General features: G+C 46.9%; 1 protein-coding gene across 1 annotated transcript in view; it reads right to left on the bottom strand.

Moving 5' to 3' along the window:
• Positions 1–16,194, bottom strand: part of GAB2 (GRB2 associated binding protein 2) — a 97,890-nt gene that overhangs the window by 62,339 nt on the left and 19,357 nt on the right. The window lies entirely within an intron of this gene.

Here is a 16,194-nt window from a genome sequence, read left to right as displayed (position 1 = left end):
AATTGCTACCTGGGGCTTAGGTCTCTCCACATACAATTTACCCAAGCTTCTTCATCTTATACCTGCTCTGTAGGTCTCCATAGCATCTGTTGTGTCATGATGGCACTCAGAGAAGCACACACAACCTTCAGGTTGGGTTTCCACTCTGTGGATGCCAACAAGGAGAAGGTTTCTGGGTGTTGGTGTGATTTTAAGCTCAGCAGGGCAAGGGCAAGTGGTATCTAACACCACACAGCCCTGCTCCCAGCCGGTCTTCAGGCTGCTCAACAAGCACATTTCCCCACCTACACACTGTTTTTCTCTTCTGTCACCACCAGCTTCGAGTCTAAAGCACAGGGATGGGTGATGACTTTTAGCTGAAACCTTAGAAGGATAGACATGGCAAGAAATATTTTGCTAATCTGTATTAATTCTGCAAAGTTATTTACTTGGAGAAAACATCCTTTAAAAAGAAAACATCCCCTCCAAGCCCCTGAAACAATTAATTTTAGCATTTCATCACCATGTTTGAATTTTTCATTTCAAAGTAACACTTAACTTTCAAATTGGAAGGGTTAAAACAATAGCTCCAAATCAAAATATTTAATTTACAGTTACAGGAAATATTTATTCATCTTTCAAGCAATGTTCTCCTCCAGCTTTGCAGAACTGCAAGAGAAACCCCCTAAAACAAGACATTATGTGTTATAGGGTGACTCCAAACTGTTTTGACTCCCTGTAGTGACATTGCTAAACCCCAGACGAGAAGGATATATCCCAGTAGGCACCAAAAAATTGCTTACGGAAGGAAAGATTCAAATTTAGAGTGGCTGCCTATCTATAAATAGTCTGTAGAACTAAAATACATTCCACTTTGGCTGGAAATGCCTTTGGCCTTGTAGTCATAAACACTCCTGCCTTTTATAGTTGAACCAAATATTTGGTTTCTATAGTTATAACAGTGAGTACCCAGTGGTCTTTATTTTTAATCTGCACGGTCTTTGCATGAAAAGCAGGGCAGCAGTTTGTGGGGACCTCGGTGGAGTCTGGACCACAGGTGCATCATTAAAAATAAACCTGTGAACAGCACAAAAGCTCTCCCTGAAGCATCCAAACTCACCGAGGTTCGCCTGTAAACAGCATTTGGCTTTTAGATGCTGTGCTAAGTGCGCCGAGAGTGAAAAAGGCCAAGGAACACAGTGATTGCTAATATAATAATGAGGCTCTGTCCTACTAATCTGATGTTCTCCAAGCACTTTGCAAGCATTAATCATTCTCCCAGCGGGGCAGGTTGGGGATTGCTGCTTTGAGCACGTTACATGGCACAGGGCTGAGGGAGAGCCAGCCATGGCCTGAAGGATTGCGGATGTCCAAGGAGGGGGAGGTGGTGGTGGTGTCTGCATTGTTTTATATATGTATGTATACATATATATATATATATATATGTATAAAAAAGTCATGGCCACCTCCTAGAGACTTGCCTTCAAAGGAGCCTATTTATCTTTCTGACAGCAACACACATGAAAGCCCTATTATTCAGTGCTTAATAAATCAAACACCCATCCTCCAGCATTATTGATGGAAGGAAAAGGAAATTAAAGGTGACCTGCTTGGCTTGGAGATCATAGGATGTTTCCCTATCCATTCACAATAATTTAAGGTGGTTAAATCCTGCCTCTGAGAAATAAACAGGTCTCAGTTATCCTTGTGTCCCACCTGAGAGAGAGTACCTTAGTGTGGGAGACTGGGCTTCCCAAAGGACGCTTGGAGGTGATGGTGCAGACCCAATGTCTCTGTTCTCCCAAGCAGCAAGCCTGCAAACCCAGCCCTGCGCACAGACAGTGCTTTCCCCGAAAAACACCTAAATTCAGCTCCTGAGCCAAGCCACAGCTGTTTCACTTAACAGATTTGAATTTATTATCACACCGGACATGCCAAGAGGATGACAGGGCAGGAAGGGTGAAAGGTAAATCAGCCTGATCTTGGTTTTGGCAGGGCTGGGGTCACACAGGCAAGGACCTGATCCCCCTGCTCGTGCTCAGGATCGAGGGACATCCTAATGCCACATCCTATACAGTGTCCTGGCAGGCTCAAGCTTGCTGATGTACGCGTGGCACATTCCTGTGCCTGTTCCTGATGTCAATGTGCCAACCAGCTGTGTGAAGCTGTCTCCACCTGGGACAAATCCCCATTTCAGCTGCTCTGCGCAGCTACAGAAAGACAAGAGAAAGCTGCACTGGACAAAAAGCACCTGGAAATCTCAGGGATTTTTTACAAGAGGAGAATTCTTCAAATTGTCCCAAAGAGACAAGTTTCTGTTTGACTCTTGTAGTTCAGGCCTCTTACTCTCTTGGGGCAACAGAGTCTTGAATTATCTCAGGCTGGGGCTGTATGAGAAGAATGGGTAATTACAGGGGACAAGAGCTGGTACAAGACCCAGCTTGTGGCAGGGGGCTGCTGAACACATCCTAGCGCATCTGCTTATAGCAGGAGATGACCCACCACTCCCTTAAATTCATCCAGGAGCAAACATCGATGTTCCAACTGAGATGAAAACCCTTTTCCCCAGCTTTTTCTTACTCACGCTGCTCGGGGAAGAATTCAGCCAAGCATTTTTTCTCAGCAAAGAGAGTTTAGGCATCCCCACCACCTGCACCTTCCCAGAACTGCCTCTTAGCTCTTGCTTCAAGGCAGAACTGCTGGAAGAACCTCACTACCCTGCCGTGGGCAGGCTGCCCGTTAGCCAGAGTGGGACATCTCCAAAGGAGACGTGACAATGGTGCATGGACCTGTTGGATGCCTGGAGCCAGGCTTTCAACTCTCAGCAGTTGCTTCTGCCTTAATTTGCCAAAATGAAGGTGCCACAGAGAAGCTCTCCTAAAAGGCAGAGGTAGCACTGGATTCACCAGGGTGCCGTCATGCTCCCTGAGTCACTGCAGAGATGCCACCCCCCCCTCCACGATGGCACAGAGCTTTTCAAATCCTCTGAGTGCCGTGCATTTGTCTCGGGAGCTAATGAGACTCCAACATGTCGCTTGTTAGTGTGCTGCTACCTGCAAACGGCACGTCTTTGGCTTCTGGCATCCCTCCCTCCTCTCCTCTGCGGCATTAAAATGCCTCGCGCTTGCTGCGTCACTGATTTCCAAACCTGTGGTCGCTCCGCAATATTGATATTCTTATATTTACTGGCAGCCATCTCGCAGCTGCGTGGAATGGGCCTACAGTAAATTGCTCCTGTGATTTAATTACCCCCTTGGATTCCCGACGCATTTGCAAGCAGTGGTGGGGAAGCTGAACATCACTGCATCCACCCAGAGCTGCTGTTTTGGAGGCGAATCCCTCACTCCATCCCCGCCTTGGACGACCTCAGCTTGCGTCAGCTGTAAAACCTGCTGTGTTCTGGGATGCCTGGGGCATAAGATGCCTGTGTTTTTGGCCCAGCAGCCACGAGTGACTCCGGGAACCCACGTTCATGGCTTTAGGGGTAAATCTTATGTAACGATGGAAGAGATTTTCTCATCTGTAGGCTCACAGAAATGCAGACTGGTTCTAGGACTGGACACCAAACCCACTAGGGACTATAAAGCAAGATATATGCCCAGTGTTTGCTAAATGCAACTGACCCCATTTCAAACCCACTTCTTGCAAAAACTGCCCCATTCACCCCCTTTCACCTCTCATGGTATCACTTTGGTTGTACAAAGCTGTTCTCTCCCACCCCACACCTGTGTGCTTCCCAAGAGGAGCTCCGACAGCAGCTGGGAAGCTCCTCTAGGGAATCCTGAGGTTTATTTGGGCAAGAATGTGAAAATACCGATTATTACAATCATTATTTCAGCACATAGCACCATGCAGAGCATCCGGGAACCATCCAAGGTTATACAAGAACATATAAGAACTGCACCCCAGGAAGGATTTGTTTGTATTTCCTATGTACAGCCTCACAGGATGAATGTCCTTTGCTTGCAATTTTGTTGATTAACATTGGATAAAAAGTTTGTCCAGAATGCCACACTTGAGCAAGAATTGATGGCTATGCTCAGAATAATACGCTTGTACCCAGGCTGAAGCTCAGGTTGGGTCCAGCAACCCACTTCTTGTGCATCCCAGTCTCTTGTATATCCAAATGTTTTATGTAATTTGGAAAAATTCAAGGAAAAGGGATTTTTTTTGATTTTTCAAGACAAAATCATTTAACTAGAGAAGTTTAAAGCAAAGCTAGGAAGGGACGACTGCTCTCAGGAAGCTCAGGGTCCTGGGATGGGATGGAAGATGAGGAGTGGAAAGGTGATGCCCTCATGGGAGGGTCCCAGCACCAGGGAGAAGATGCAGGTTTTAAACCGAACAAGGTGTGATTTCAACAGCCAAACCTGCTCCAGCCTGGCCACTGCAGCAGAAATACAGACTCAGGGCCAGATTCTCATCTCAGACACTCAGGCTAACACCCAGACAACCTCCACTGGCTTTGAGCTCTCCTGGATTTACGTCTCCATCAAAGAGATGTTGCAGGGACCAGCACAGCCACGGAAAGCTGCAACTCCCCCATCACTCTTCCAGATGCTGCAACAATTTCCTGCCACTTGGTTTGGCCGTAAGTGCTGCTACAAGAAAGCTGTGGCTCAACAGCAGCAATTTCCCATCTACTGACTGTGTGATGCCCCCCAGTTTTCTAGAGGAAGACCTGAAAACCTGCTCAGATCTAGGAGGTTTTGTCTTGGGGATGCTGAACACCTAACGTTCAGTGTGTCTTCCCAAGGACCACTTGGGATCTGCTAGCCTGGGTCATGGCCAAAGGTTCTCCAGCCTCTACCTTGTCTTCAAAGTGTGGCCAGTATCACCCAGGGAAAGGTGGAGGAATCCCCAAAATAGTGAAATTATCTGATTTTGGGAAAAGCATGCCCCTAATCCAGGCAGCAGAGGACATGTTCAGCACACAGGGTGTAACAGCCCCCTGACTCCAGCTGTGGCTGATGCAGGGAAGAGGATCAGATAACAATGCTCCCAAAGCTTTTTGTCTGTATTTTAACATCATTAAAAAGTGGATAATCTCCTTCTCCATAAAAGCACCGGCTCCCTCCAGGAGCCTCTTCGGCTGCTGTGTTGAGCCAGAGCAATCTCGCGGCTGGCTGTATACTGAACCAGGAGACAGCAATGAAAAGTGGAATTTCAGAAACTCAACCCGGGATCTGCAGGATGGGGCTGAGCTGCAGTGATGGAGCTGTGCCCCTAAAAAGCTGTGAGAGATTTATTTAACATGTGGTGACCCCTGCGGTGCCGGTGCCACACAATCCCAGCAGGAAGGACTGACAAGTTATTCTCTTCTTTTTTTTTTTTTTTTTTTTCCTCCTTTGTTGTATTTTGGAAACTTAATGGCGAAATTTTTATTATCACTTTTATTCTTTTTTTCTTTTGCAAGAAATGCCCACTGCAGCAGCCACAGCTGTGAATTATTCTTAGCTCTTTGCCCAGTGTTATTTTGCCTGCTGTGTTTGTTTTTTTTTTCTGCCAGGTCTCTGGGGACATGAAGAAGGTGGTTATCAGAAACACCCTTTTGGATGAGAACTGGGCACAGCAGGGAGAGATGTCAAGAGGAGCTCACCTCTTGCCTTCTAACTCAGATCTCATCTTGCTCCCCTTTCCATTGATGTATCCATCAATGAAAGCAAGTACGATGCAGTAGTGAGATGAGCAGGTAGCCACACACTGACACATACTCCCACTTGCCCATGCTAAGCGTCAGCACCCTCAAAATCCCACTTACCACACTATTTCACCCACTGGTTATACTACCCAAGGCACTGCCCTACTGCTAACCCACCTTCACAGCATCGACACCTGCACAGTCACATTTTGCTCTCAGATGCACAACACCCTCAGACTCTGCAGATATCCCATCCCACCCTCCTTATTTCTAACCTCTTGACTGGCATGTGTGAGCAACCCAGGATTTCTCCCAGACTTCCCCTTTTGCAAACACCTCCCTCCCTCCCCATCACCTCTGGTGACAGACCTCCAGATATTTTTGGAGCAGAGGGGGGAGGAAACTGGAGGAAAGGAGGGGAGAGGAAAAGTCAGTTCTGCTTGGATCAATGCATTGCTATTGAACAAGAAGGAGAGGATTGCAGTGGATGTGCCCTTGGGACCCGGCTGATCCATCCCCTGTCAAACCCCAGGGTCCCTGCAGAGGAGCTGTCTAGTGAGGCCAGGCAGCTCTTGATTATTTTTAGGAAGAGCTTCCCTCCTCTGTTGTCCCTTTCAAACAGCAGGAAATCTTCTCTTGGACACTTCATTAAAAAAAAAAGAGCACAAAACAACCAAAAACCACCTCATTTCCTGGAGTCTTCCTCTCCAGCTCGCTTCTTTCTTCCCATTTTCCCGTTTTTGTGGTTGTTTTTCTTAGGTCATGACACTCAGCAGCTTTCACTCTACCTCCAGCTTCAATCCCTGCATGCCAGCATGGACATTGTTGCATACACAGCTGCTGCAGGGGAGGAATCAGATGTCCTGAGTTCCCTCTGGCACCTGGAGAACATCTCCAAGAAGAATCCTCATGCAGGTCCTACCCCCAAATGCCACTCAACATGTCAAGCCATCCCGTTGACTTTGACCAACAGCGCAGCCGGCCCTTGAGGCGCAGCAGGAGCGTGTGCAGGCTCCTCTTCCACATCCATATGCTCCATCCGGAAACATCAATTCTCTTTCTATAGGAAGGCAGGTTATCCTGGGGCAGAGGAAATGTTTCCTCTTCCTGGCAGGATGTTTGTAGTGAGCCCAGAGCGAGGGATGTATAGAAAACTCCCGATGCGGCTCTACCCCTGTGGAGATTTTAGCAAACACCTCCCAGCAAACAGCCTGAATCAATGTTAGTGCCCTCAGAGCAGCCAGCAGCCAGCCCCAGGAAAACAGCCAAAGACAAATGTGAAAAATAACGTCCTACCCTTGCCAAAATTAGGCAGGAGGTCCCCTGCTAGCCACAGGGATCAATAAAGTTGGGAGGGATCCCTGTGGGGAGACTTCCACATCTGGGATGCCCTGCATCCAGGAAGATGGTGCCCATGTCTGGCCAGAAAGGAGATTTTATTCCCCGCTTCCACCGAATTTTCCTCTTGAGTAGGGAAAAGCAAAGCTTCTCTGTATTTTTTATTAATTTTAAATGTTTCTGACCCCAAAAAATAATTTATCAAAAAATTCCCACCTCAGTCTGTTAAAACAATTGAGATCTCAGCCCTTTATCTAGTTTAAAGCATAACTCCTGATGTGCAGCTCTCCTGGGTTCAAGACAAGCCTCTCTTCTAAGCTCCGGGCAAGGCACCTGACTTCAAGGTTTGCAGACAAAACTTTTTAAGAAAATCAGCCCTTTAGCAGCCAGCAATTTCCCTCAGCTGCACAAAGAGGTTTTGAGAGCTCTTTGACAAGAGCTTTGATCCCTCTTCTTGTACAACACACTGAAGATTCACTGGAGTGCTCTGGAGCACAGTATTTGGAATAGAGAAAATAAACACTAAAGAAATTCAGTGCTCAGGAAGGAGGTTTTTTTTTTCCTGTGTGGCTGCAATTTAGGGATTTGGGAACTTCAACCCCAAATGTTGCATGAGGTCATTAGATAAATCAGAGCTTCACCCTTTCGGTCATCAAATCACAGGCTCCATCACTGCTTGCATGAAGTGATGAAGTGGTGGCTGAGCAATAAGATTTTTTTGGATCCTGACAAAAAACCCAAACAACCTTCAAATTGTTCTACGTGGTTGTAATTACTTAACTTGCCCCTATTTTCCTCTCCACACAAATCCAGTCTGGGATCCAGCATGGTGCAGCTCTGCCACTCTTTCTGGCTTATAACCTTTAGGGATGAAAACCAGGGAGTCAGAGGGGTAAGATGGGCAAACATGAGCTGTCCATACGCTAACAAATTTTAATACTTCAGGAAAAAGGAAGTAACCTAGCATTTTAGAATTTTTCTGCAACACAAATAAAAATAAAAGGGTTTGGAAAATGCCTTTTTCTTTTCCTTTTTTTTTTTTTTTTTTTTTAAATCATTCCTACGTCCTGTTACCCTACTGCGGGACATGCCTGTACTGGTGCATAGCTGGTTTTACCACTAATGATGGGTCAGTCCGTTGAGGTTTATTTTAATTTTACGACCTTTACGAGAAACTCTTGTGTAGCAATGATTAAAATAGCAGCCGTCTCCTGTTTGTGCCGCGGCGAAACTGTCTGACACCAACACAGGCACGTCACCAAGATGAAAAACATCTCCCTTCCTAATTTATCCCATAAATACCATTTGCCTAAACCCATCAACCCAAGCAGGTGTTGGACTGACCCAGCGCTCCTGGATTTCCCACCAAACCCTCCCCATCCATGTGGGGGAACCCAACAGCATATTTTCAAGACAGGGCTCTCTTCTATGCTCTGGGCAAGGTACCTGACTTCAAGATTTGCCGAAAAAACTTTTTAGAAAATCAGCCCTTCAACAGCCAGAATTTTAAGCTAGCTAAAGTTTTCCAAACCTTATAACAATAATTTTCAGGCACCTGATATTCAGATAGGACCAGCCACCTCCATAAGGGAAATCAGGTACATCCTAGCACCAGGCTGGGACTTGCTCCTCCATCCAACCATCAGCAGGTAAAAGCTGTCGATGTCATAGTTGCTTTTTTTTTTTTTAAACATTCACGTGAATGAAGTTCTGTTTCTGGAAAATTATATCACTTGGGCTGAAGATGACTTCCTGCTTTTCTTTGTCTAATTATCTCATGACCGCTGTCTCTGCAACATGCTCACTTCAGTATTTTGGTTTTTGCTGTGCTGGTGGGATCAGCAGTCAAGGGGTTGTGCAGGCATGAGTCTGAGGGCATGAGGATAACATTGCCTTCTTGGCTAAACTTCTCCCTTCTCATTGCTTCCCCTCAGCCTACTGCTTTTGCCAAAACACAGAAAATTAAGGGCAGCAGGTTGATAGGGACATTTCAGAGACCTCAGACCAGCTCCTGCCCCAAATGCCACCCAACACAGGAAGCCACCCCGCTGACTCTCAGGTCCTGAGAATTTATAGAAAAATGTGGAAAATCCACATTCTCTTAGCAAATTGAGCAACTGGCCCCTTTTTCTAAAGACTTGGGCTAAAATCCCAGATTATAAACCCTCCCAACTTTACACACAATCATTGGCTCCATCAAGAAGACACACAGGTACCTGGCTCTGAAGGCAGATGAGCTGCTGAACCATAGGGCTTAAAAAGGTAATTGGGGAAAGATTTCAACCTAGGAGAGGCTTCAGATGCTTACGCAGTGCTAACGATAAGATAATTCAGAAATATTTCAAACCTGACAACGTAACATACTAGCTCTGGCTACAATTTAGTGCGTGTTACCAGGTTTTTCATTGCTTTTCCCTTGCTGTGATGGATTCCAAGCTTGCCGTTATTACAGCCATTACATGCTTGATTTTAATGGGGGGTGCTTGCAGCTGTCACAATGGGCTGAAAATATACTCTTTATGTCAAACTGCACAGGAGACATTTCCTCCTTGAGTCACTGACAGGTCACCTCCCCAAACCAATTAGCTAATTGTCTCATATCACTCCCTGAAGAGCAAGAGAAATGAGTGACTTGCGAATGAACTCTGCCCATAGAAAACACTTGTTCTCTCTCTCACTCTCTAATTTTTTTTTTTTTTTTTTAAACCTTAATTTAATCTGTTGGCCATTCCAACAAATGAGGCAGTGTGCCTTACCCATTCCTTGCATGCTGGCTCTCTGCCAGGACTTTTTTTTTTTTTTTTTTTTAAGTAAAGGGGAATAAAAATTAATAGTGTTTCTTTCCCAGTATATACACACAACTTGCTGCAGCAGAGGGGGTCATCAGCAACCATTAGGTCATGCTTGGGTCCTACTCCCAAACCTGCCATAAACTCTTCCCAACTTCAATCTGACCCTCGAGAGCTAGTGAGGCTCTTGCTTAATGTAAGGACACGCTTGTGCCTGCTTTGGCTTCAATCAGCTGGGTTAAAAAACATTTCTTTACTTGGCAGAACTGCTCCTCGGGCAAAGCCCCTCTTGGCCGATGGCTTTGCAAACGTACCAAGCTGTCACTCCTATTTCTCTTAGCCCTGCAAAAGCAGCGCAAGGAGGGGAAAATAAAGAAAAGGAAAAGAAATTGCTCCTCACTGCATATCAACTGAGTTGCATGTTGAATTGCACAGAGGACAGAGGGGACATGTGGCTTCATGTGCAGCAGCATGGAAAAAGAAGCCTCGTTTTCCTGGCACAGACAGGGATGTGAGTGGACCAGGAGATATATGCTGGCCTCAGCACACCCATTATAGGGGCAGCCATCGGGGCAAATCCCAAATGATCAACCCCTTGTGTTGCTGAGCTCCACAAAGAAGCCCCGTGCATGCCCAGGGGACACCTCCCCTGCTGCTAGATGTTACTAGAGCATGAATATCACAGCTGAAATGCTCCAACAAAACTGAAATATCTGTTGCAGCTATCACTATGTCACCTTGACCTTCTGCAACCCCCTCTGACCCCACACACCTTTGTAGTAAGATCCCGAAATCACCCTTGACCAACCTGATAGCCCTCTACAGGGAGGTGACTGGCCCAGTGAGAGCAGCGGGGACATTAGTAATTTCTGGACATTAGTAATTTCTTTTGAAATATCCCCCATAAGGTCCTCACAGACAAACTAGTGAAGTATGGGCTAGGTAAGTGGACAGTGAGGTGGGTCTCACTGGGTCCTGACTGGCTGGAAAGCAGCTTCGTTCATCAGACTGGGGCGTCCTAGTGGAGACCGAGTCAACCATGAGCTAGCAACGTCCCCACAGCAAAGGAAGCCACCAGCCTCCTGGGCTGTGTCAGGCTGAGTGCGGCCAGCAGGTCGAGGGAGGGGATCCCTCCCCTCTGCTCAGCCCTGGTGGGATGCTTCCAGGTGCTGGCTTCGGTCTGGGCTCACCAGTAAGAGAGAGACATGGACATACTGGAGAGAGTCCAGCAAAGGGCCCCGAAAGTGATTGGGGGACTGGAGCATCTGACATACGAGAGAGTCTGAGAGAGCTGGGACTGTTCACTCTGGAGAAAAGAAGGCTCAGGGGGATCTTAATCATTGTGTATAAATACCTGTTAGAGGGGAATTAAAGATGACCAAGCCAAACTTTTCTCAATAGTGCCCAACGACAGGATAAAAGGCAATGGGTACAGATTAAAAATACAGGGAATTGCATTTAAACATAAGAATAAACTTTTTTATAACTGTGAGGATGGTCAAACACTGGCACAGGGTGTCCAGAAGGGTTGTGGAGCCTCCAGCCCTGGAGATTATCAAAATCCCAAGCAACCTGCACTTGGTGACCCTGCTTCAGGGAAGGGCAACCAGAGGTCCCTCCCAGCCTCACTGATTCTGGACTCTAGTGGATATCTCTCCCATCTCATCTACTCTATCTTCAAGCTGCTTCTCCTTTTGCTACAGTTGCATCTCAAAACACATCACCCTCCAACCCCTCAGCTCAATGTAGGAGTTGAGACCCTCGATGAAGGAGGGACTGAATGAAAAAAAGTAGATCAGGAATCAGCATGTCCCGTGTGAAAGCTGGATACCCTGAAGGTACAAATTCAGCCTGATGCTTTGGCTCTGGCTTCTCCATAATAATAACCTGGGAAAAATCATGGTTCACCTGAAGCTTTTCCTTATGGGAATATGAAAAAGATAAACACAGTAAAAATCTTGATTTACTGAGGTACAGCTCTAATGAAGGTGGTAGGAACATATCTCAGATAACCGGAGATGGCTAGGACAGGAATGTGACCTTCTAATTCCTTTTTCAGGCTAGGCATTGATGGCTTGAAATAAAACCAATATTCACCACAGCAGAAACACCCCATACGATGACATTTGTTGACTCTACTGGGTTTTTGAAGGGTTTGGAGGGAAGATGAAATAAACTGACAGCAGAATGTCTTAAGGTCAGGAGGAAAATGAAAGCAGTGAGAGGAAATAAGGAAAAAACAGTCCTGGCAATCCTAGAAACGCTCCTAACAGCTACAGATTTTAATCCCTATTTGAGCTCACCCAAGATGGGCTGAACTTGGCCTCCCGCAGCACACCAAGCCCTCTGGCAGCGACCCAGCTAGCTGATGTTCAGTGGATGCTCATTAAACTGGCATCTGGAGGGTTAAGCACATTAGAAGAACCTGCCTTGACACATTGCTATCCACAGTCCCTTTTTTCCTTTGGAAAATGCTAAGTCACTCTTTAGCAAGAGGCCAGGCGAGAGGTTGCTTAGAAACTAAATTACTTCTCATTCTTAGACAGTGATGCTAGCTGGCACCCGGGGCGGCGTGGAAGCATTCAGAGAGGGGCTGGAGAGCTGGGAAAGCTGCAAGTAATGGGCTGTGGGGTCATCTCAAACACCAACATCAGCAGCAATCACTGCTCCCTGCTCCTCTAGACAACTGCCCCGGAATCTAGCAGGAAACCCTTGAGTTTGCACCAAAAAAGTAACCCTAAAGGGCAACAGAAGTCTAAATTAGAAAGGTTTTGATAATATCACAAGAGTTGGTGCACGAGCTCGTGTCAGGGTTTCTGCTGGCACTGTGTCCAATGGGAGGAAGGAAGGACGTTTCAGGATGAGTGACCTTTCATCCAGGATTTCAAAACACTTCGGAGACCCCGATGACACCCAGTGCACAAGGCTGTCAGCTGTAGCTTCAAGTCACTCACACGAGCTGTCCTCCTTTAGGTAAAAACTTAAAGAAGATTTTCCTCTACATGCTTTTAGGAAAAGTTAAAAAAAAAAACCTTTCAGAGACCAGAATGACCCTGGAGGGACCAGCCGCTATGGCAGCTTCTCAAAGAGAAGTTTTGCCGATGAGGCTGCCCGGTCCTCACGCCGTCTGCCCGAGGGAAGCTATTTCGAGGGAATCACATGAAGAAAGACTGATGAGTCAACACTTCAGACCCGATGAAGCAACGAAAAGCTGCAGGAAGAAACCGAATTGTAAGATTTCCACTGTGCGTGCTGCCGGGGAAAGGATTGGTTTGACTGAGCCATGCAGGAAAACTTCAGAAGTGGCAAGGTAGGGATATGAGAAGTGAAAGTCCCTGAGATAGTCCAGCAGCTCACGTTGACAGCTCTATTCAAGATTTTACACCATTAGCACTTGACATAAAACACACCCAGCTTCCAGGCTTTGTCAGCGAGGAAATCCCCCATTTTACCCAGCAGTTCTGTGGGATGTGCAGTCTCTGGAGGCATGGGGCAGGAGGTGAGGCTGAGCCAAGCGATGAGCAGTTGATAAGGACCTCATTGGCATGGAGCCACCAGAGATAAACTGTTGTTCCTGCATGATTTTCTAGAAGTTTAAGGAAGTTGGATGCCCATCTTCTGCTGGATTTCCCACCCATCTTCATAGAACCATTATACTCTAAGATGACATCTAGCAGCCACTGAGATTGTCCAGTCTCTGAGGACTGGACCATGTCCTGCTAGATCTTCATGCTCATGTCCAAGTTGGTCCCTTTTACCCCAGATCAGCTTTGTACTCTAGCAGATAGATTTTTCCCCAAAGCACTTAAACAAACAACCAAAGAACCCCAAGGATAAAGTTAAGACATCTAATGATGCTTTCTGAGAAGCACCTTCAGAGGTGGTACTTCTCAGCACCTTCAAAAGTGGGGGAGAGGATGAAAACAAAAAGAAAATCACACTACAAAACCAAATAATTAGTTTTCAAAAGGCTTGGCACCCTTGCCCTTGTGCCCCTGATCCCAGCAGACCAGCGCAGAGGTATCACATCTGGAGGGAATTAATCAGAAACGCTTTGTTGCAGGGACCACAATGGTACCTTAAATGCGTGCAGAGTCTACCACACGGAGGCCAGGATACCCAACTGGGTCCTTTCACGTGTTGGTCCTGTGCTGTTTTATGGAGTATTATGGCTGTGTTCAGCACCCACTGGAGTTTGGGATTAAACGTGGTATGTCCTATAAGCATCCTCTCCCATCCTCCAGAACTCAGATGGGAGGATAAGCACACACTGAAGCAAACTTATTCCCTAATGGACAAAACCAACCCGAATGACAAAGAGACGGGGCTGATAAGTTGATCCTCTCTCCAGCAGCTCCACTGCTTCCCTCCTGAATTCCTGTAGACCATGGATTCATGTGGGACCATCGTATTTTACCCCAGGGTAACCCAGTGAGCTCAGGTCAATCCCACAGCAGGCACAAGAGAAACTGCAAAGTCCCCAGGACAACCGACTGGAGCAGCTAGAAACCAGCTCATTGGGATGTCCCACCCCAGCCACGGCTCGTGCACGTAAAGGCCACAGCTCTCCTCACCCATGAGTGGGCATCACAGCAGTCTCATGTACAGAGCTTCCCAGACGGTGATTGGACTTGCATGCCTGCAGCATGACCAAGTCAAGATGAGTCAGTTCACTATTAAAACCTCATTTAGTGGCCATGTATCAGCTCCGGGCCAGAAAATAAAATAACTGTCTAGAGAAAGAGCCCAAGGAGAATTCATCTGGCTACAGCAGGTGCTTGAAATTCAGTGGAATAAACCAGCTTGCAAAGCCTCATCTCCATCTTTATCTGGGTTAGGGATTTTCTGGCCAAGGCAGCACAGATGTCAAAGACTAGCAGATGCAGCAGTGGTTCTGCATCACCACCTCTCCACCTTCCGGAGCAAAACCCTCAGGCTCACTTCACTCAGGTCCATCACACTGGCTGGAGGCATCTTTGAGCTCAGCAGACTCCTTGGGCGGTGTGAGTTTAACTTCACAAGGTGGTTTGATTTGCAAATGGTCTTCACGTTATAGGGAAAAGGATAAAGCCAAAAAGCAACCACCTTCCACTCTGCTAATCCTCTGCCCCATGCCAGATGCACCCATAATATTCTGGTTTTCTCTCCAAAATTGCTACAAACCTGTGGTTCCCTCTTTTCCTAACTCTCCTCCTTCCCAGCATGCTCAGGATTTTCATCTAACATATTTTTATATCCTCTAGCTCGCTACCAGCCAAGTTTCACAGCTTCTCCTTGAGATATACCATCCCAAGGTAGACAAATCCATGTGCATCGCTCCTCATACACATCCCCCTAGGGTTAGAGGGGATTTATTTGTCACTCTGTGGCCACCATACAAACCCAAGACAGGATTTAGCATGGGTTTGATTAGGACTTCAGTGCCTGCAACCAGCTTCACGGAACGGTGCCACATCATCGTTTTCCCTTTGAGAACAACTCTGCCGACCCCAGCTCACGGTGAAGGGTATAAACCATCTGCCCAGACTTCCAAGCCGTTCCCAAACAACCCCCTTTCGCCTGCCAAAGGCAGCTCACATCTGCGGGGCTGCGTTCGCTGTGCTGACAGCCGGCTGTACCAACCCTGCTCCCCCCAAAGGGCATGGGAAAAGGCAGCGGGGATGGCGCATGGGAATGTGGTGGGGGAAGGAGTGGGAGACTTTGACCTGTGATTTGTTTGCTCAGCATCTCGTCTCTGGATGAAGCAATGCTTCATTTGTGGAAGGCAGGAGAGAGGAGCTTGTATGCACGAATAAACTGGGAATAAGAGGGAGGGGAGCTCTTTGCTCCCCAGTTTTAAAGTCCAGAAGCCAATTTTCCTTGCATCTTTTCCCTTTTTCCCCTATAGTGACCAGGTCATGGGGCAAGAAAAAAGGACTCAGGCTGACACTCCAGCCTGTTTCCTCATGCAGGCACTTCTGGGGGTCATGGGAAGAGGATGGGTGGTCACCCTGGGGACAACAGTAGCTTAAGGTAGGGGTTTTAGAGGAGACTTTTAAAGGCTTCCTTAGACTCTGGCATCTTCATACTTATTTATCCAAACAAGTAGTATGAAAAAGAGAAAAAAACAGGCTGGGAGAACTTGCATCAGGCAGAAAAGATTTCCCTTCCTTGTATTTACACAGCCCTGCGTCCATCTGAAAGGCATCACCCCCACCCTCCTCACATGATTCCCAAGCTCTCAGATATGCTTAAAAAGAAAATGAAAAAAAAAAAACCAACCCCAAACCCAAACCACCACTCAGCAAGCAATATACTACAAGGACACATGTTTTTGTGCTCACTGGAGCTAAACCTCCTCCACAATTTTTTCCTTTAGCCAAATGTTTCTGAGTAGGAGCACTGGAAAAATAAACTCCCCCGGCGCAGCGGGACGCGGGCGGGTGGCCGGGCTGAGCCGAGCCCCGG

The sequence above is a fragment of the Athene noctua genome, chromosome 1 (genome assembly GCF_965140245.1).
Source record: "Athene noctua chromosome 1, bAthNoc1.hap1.1, whole genome shotgun sequence".
NCBI lineage: Eukaryota > Metazoa > Chordata > Aves > Strigiformes > Strigidae > Athene > Athene noctua.
The sequence above is the reverse complement of the archived record's forward strand: the minus strand, read 5'-3'. Positions and strand labels throughout refer to the sequence as shown.